Here is a 4876-nt window from a genome sequence, read left to right as displayed (position 1 = left end):
CATCTATGGAATGATGTTTTGTCTCCTGGACCTGATGGAGTGGCAGCTCCACCCTTTCCAAATTCTTGCACAGCAACCATTCTCTCCCCTATACTAGGGTGAAGGCTCCAACTGCGAGAACACTGGGGTGACGGCCAGACTCTCCCCAATCCCTGGGGAAAATGCTCCACCCTCTCTGAAGCCTGGTATGGCAGCACTCCTCCTGAACAATAGGGTAGAAAGCGTGCCCTCTCCAAGCACTGGGGCACACTCAGCCTGGCCACACGCTTGTGCAGGCTTGCTCTCTTGGCCTGAGAAGAAGTTCTTGGTCCCGATCTTAGCTTCCATGGTCCTGTCCTTGAAGTAAATTTTTTCTTCAATCTGTCCCTTTTAGCCCAGGCTGGCAGTGGTTCCATTCATATGGATCTTGCAACAGCCTTGTCGGTTTCACATGTAGTACACAGGGGTCCAAACCATCAGACAGCAGGGCTTTCCACACATCCTTTCTGGAGAACGGTACTTCCAAACCTGACTTGTGCTGAAAGGACTGACAGGTTCCATGTTCTGTTAAACCCTCACATGGAGCACTGTTCTCTGGGGACTTGCCTTCCGGAAGCTCAGAATTGTCCAAACCATCAAGGTCTGCTTTCTTTATGCTCAGGAGTTCAGTCCTCAGCTTATGCTGTTCTTTTCATATTTTACTATAAGCTACAAGGAGAAACCAGGCTGCACTTTCCCTAGTTTGGAAATCTCCTCAGCTGAATATCCAAGCTCATCACTTTCAAATTCTGCCTTCCATCTGACATCAGGACTCAATTTTGCCAAGTTCTCTGACACTTTAAAACAAGGGTTGTCTTGCTTCCAGTTTGCAGTGACACATTCGTCATTTCTGTCTAAGGCTTCATCGGCAGTACCTTTTGTGTCCATGTTTCTACCAACAGCCTCTTCAAAGCAATCGAGACCTTTTCTGTTCAAGCACCTCACAATTCTCCCAGAGTTTACTCATTACCCGATTATAAAGCCTTTTCCACATTTTTGGTATTTGCGATAGCAGCTCCCCACTCCACTGGTACCAAAATCTGTTTTAGTTTGCTTGGCTGCTGACAGCAGATATCACAAAATGGGTAGGCTTTTTTTTTTTACAAAAACATTCTAGAGGTATTGATTTCATTGCCAAGCATTAGGCTGTAGCATGCAACTCTTAAAATGAGCTGCCGCTCTCCACTTCAATAGGAACACCAAATGCTCTGGTAGCACTGCTTAGGTTGTTGGCCTTTCAAAGGCTTTATTTTTTTATTTTGTTACCAACATCATTACTTAAGGATGAACCTTTCAGGGACTTAAAAGAACTTATTCTCTCTAAAAAGTAACTTGATATTTCATATACAAAACTCCAATTGGCAGATTTAGGTCCAAAATGGAAAAAAAAATTGCCCTAGTTCTATAAATCATCAGAAATGAAATAAGTGCTTCTTTTTGTCTTGTATTAAGGAAATAAGATTTTTTTTCTCTACCAAGAATCAGGACAGTAGTTTCAATGATCCTTTAGAGTTAGAAAATTGCTTACCAATGATGTTAAAAATTAAGAATTTGGCTCATTTTCCTGTATAATTTAAAGAAATATTTGCAGTATGTGTAAAAGTTAAGGTTTTATTGTAGACCCTTGTGAAAATATTTAAAAGGCCTATTCTCCCCATTAAAAAATTCTACCTCAGAAGGCAAAAGGAAATCATCACCAACCCTGAGCAAGAAAGGGGGAAATCATAGGTACTTTTATTGTTTAATAGCCATTGTAAATGAAGAACCTATCTCTACAACAATCTCAGAATTTATATAAATTGAAACAGGAATGAGGAGTTCTCAGTGTTTTTCTCAGATAAGTGTATATAGTAGTTTGAGTAGCTGCTCTGGAAAAACTTTAAATATAATTCACTACACAGATAAACATTTTCCATTTTGAAATTTGAGAATATCCTGGAGAATGTTTATGGGGCATGAAACTATTGGGTGCAGGGGAACTTTTAAAATGTCAGCAAATTGTGGAGGAAGAAAACAATAGTGGGGAAAATGACAAAGGGGTGGGTCAAAGCTATGGTTATGAGCTTGACCTTCTCATTAAGCCAGGGACCTCTGGCTATCCATACACTATACTCTCTCAATATAAACTAGATGCTGAAAAATAAGTTTAAGAATGTCCCAAACGAATTTAAATCTTTTATTTATGGAGTAAATGACAAATGATTTTAGCTTCTTAATTAAAGAGTGCTATAATATAATTTTAAGGCATCTCAATATAATTAATTTAACCCTAAAGCAATTGTGCAATAAGCAAAATATCATAAAAGGAAAATAATAAGAGTTAACTTCCTACAGGGGCCAGTAGACAAGGTCTGTGCAGCACATACTGGAGTTTTGTTTGAAAGGCCACCAAAAACTCAGACTACAGAAAATCACAAACGTCTCCAACAAAAGTAGATTAAAAAACTTCCCATAGGGCTGCAGGCTGGTTGAACCAAATCTCATTGATGGCTTCATTAGAGAATGAGGATGCCCCAGCTGTGCTATTTCAAAAAAGTAAAACACTAGGAGGGAAAAAACAAAACAAAACGATGTACTGATTCCTAATAACATCCATGGCTTAGCATCCAGAGAAAGCCTCTGTCCCCAGAAGAGACTTTCTATGTAGGGATAAGCTTCCTTAAATGAGGCATGACCTTTCATTTTGAGGACATGTCTTCTCTTGCAAGGTCTTTGCAGGCAGAAGTTCCACTTGGCTTCTAATACACATTCCTGTGAGCTCAGCTTCCTGCAAACTTACACCTGCTGCGTTGTAGGTTATACCTTCCAGTAACTGGATTCACTAGTTCACAGCCACCAGAATTGCACATACACTATACATATGGTGAAAAATACAGCCATTGCTGCAAGTTTGGCATAAGTGGAATGCATGTTCAAGTACTTCGCATCCTGGCAGTATTTCTCAGACAGACTGGACAAATTGTTAGCCCTTGAATCCAGTGCTGACAGTGCTTCTCCCCATTGTGACACTTCTTCACTATTGGCCACCTGATCCTCTGTACATCTTGCAATTCAGTCTTGATGGAGCCTAGGTATCTCTGAGCATGATTGTCGATGTGAAGCTTTTTGGTTTTCTGAATGTAGGCATCCACCTCAATAAGAAAATAAGGTATGGACATGGTGGGCAGCTTCTGTTCATCAAGCTCTGAGTGCAAATTTTCTAGGTAGGCAAAAGCCAACTTGTTAGGGAAGGCAGCTTCACACAAAATCAAGCAACATCCCTACCTGCTCCCCACACTCAATAATGTAGTGAAAATCAAGGCTCCTGCTTCTAAGGTGCATCTGGTAGGGGTCTGTTCATTCAGCTTTTGAAAGCACTACTTAGCCTAACTCTGGTACGGTTAAAGGTCTTGGCCAGATTGTTCATCCTGCATCGAGATGGCCAGCGGAAGCCCATCTGCCACCCTGGCGATCATCGTTAGTAGCTATCTTCACAGGCTGCAGGTAATCAACGCTGGCCAAGACAGCTGTAGGCATCGCCCTCACTTCCTCTGCCTGGATAACAGTTATACTCCCACCACAGTTCCCGAAGATCCAGCTGCTTATGTGTCTACTTCTTGCTGAGGTGGTCCTGGGTTGGCTTTTAAAAATGGAAATTTATTAGCTTACAGTGTTGAGGCCATGAAAATGTCCAAATCAAGGCATTATCAAGATGATGCTTTCTTCCTGGAGGTCCTGAACTCTGTCACATGGCAGCACCTGTTGGTCTCCCCCATCTTTTTCTGGTTTTGTTGATATCAGCTTCTTGCTTCTGTGGCTTTCTCTCTCTGTATTTATCCTGTTTATAAAGGACTCCAGTAAAAGGATTACGGCCCATCCTGAATGAGGTGGGTCACACCTTAACTGAAGTAATCTCACCACGAGATCTTCCTTACAGCAGGTTCACACCCACAGGAATGGATTATTAACTTTAAGAACATGCTTTTCTGGGGGTGCATACAGTTTCATCCACACAGTGAAAGTTTGAAATTTTTGTGGAGATCCCACAAAAGATCATGTTCTTGAAGCTAATCAATTCCTGTGGGTGTGGGACCCTTTGATGGATTGGATTCAGTTGAGGGGCCTTTGATTGGATTGGATTACTTCAATGAGGCATGACCCAGGGTGAGTCTTGGTCCTCTTTTTGGAGCACTTTATAAAGGGAGGCCTGAAAGCAGAGGCACACAGAGAAAAAGCCAATAGAGACAGAAACCTGAGAGGCTGAGAGAGAGGTCCTGGAAGCCAGAGGCTGGAAAGCAGAGGCTCGGAAAGAGGCCCCTGAGAGGCTCAAAGAGAGGAGGTCCGAGGAGAACCGAGACACCCAGATAAGCAGATACCTCCATGTCTCTTGCCATGTGGAAGGAGTCCAGGATTGCCAGCAGCTGACATTTGGTGTGACAGCATCTCTGATGATGCCTTGGCTTGGACATTTTCACAGCCTCAGAACTGTAAGCTTTTAACCTAATAAGTTTTCATGATAAAAGCCACCCATTTCTGGTGTATTGACCCAGCAGCTTTTAACAAACTAAACCAAGTCCCCTGGAAGCAGATGCCAAGATGGAATTGGAAGTGCAAGAGATGTAAGGGGGAAACAGCTATGATAGAAAATAGTGAGAAAAAGGGAGAGGAATAGGCAGAGAGAGCCTTCAGATCATGAGGCAGGTCTGACAGTCTGAAAGGAGAGAAGGAAAGGAGGCTTGGGTAGAAGGAGCCTCAAAATGCTCTGCAGCTCGGAGAAAGTCTCAGGCCTGCTGATGAGGAGGCCCCAAGTGAAGGCATGACCTGGCTGGAGGACCCACGCCATGTTCAGTCATTCGCTGGGAGCAGCTTGGGAGAATCT

General features: G+C 42.7%; 1 pseudogene; it reads right to left on the bottom strand.

The window, feature by feature from the left end:
* Positions 1-2844: 2844 nt before the first annotated feature.
* LOC101415518 (vesicle-trafficking protein SEC22b pseudogene) lies at positions 2845-4379 on the bottom strand (annotated as a pseudogene).
* Positions 4380-4876: the final 497 nt, after the last annotated feature.

The sequence above is a fragment of the Dasypus novemcinctus genome, chromosome 9 (genome assembly GCF_030445035.2).
Source record: "Dasypus novemcinctus isolate mDasNov1 chromosome 9, mDasNov1.1.hap2, whole genome shotgun sequence".
Lineage (NCBI taxonomy): Eukaryota > Metazoa > Chordata > Mammalia > Cingulata > Dasypodidae > Dasypus > Dasypus novemcinctus.
Note: the sequence above shows the minus strand (reverse complement) of the source record. Positions and strands in the feature narration are given on the sequence as shown.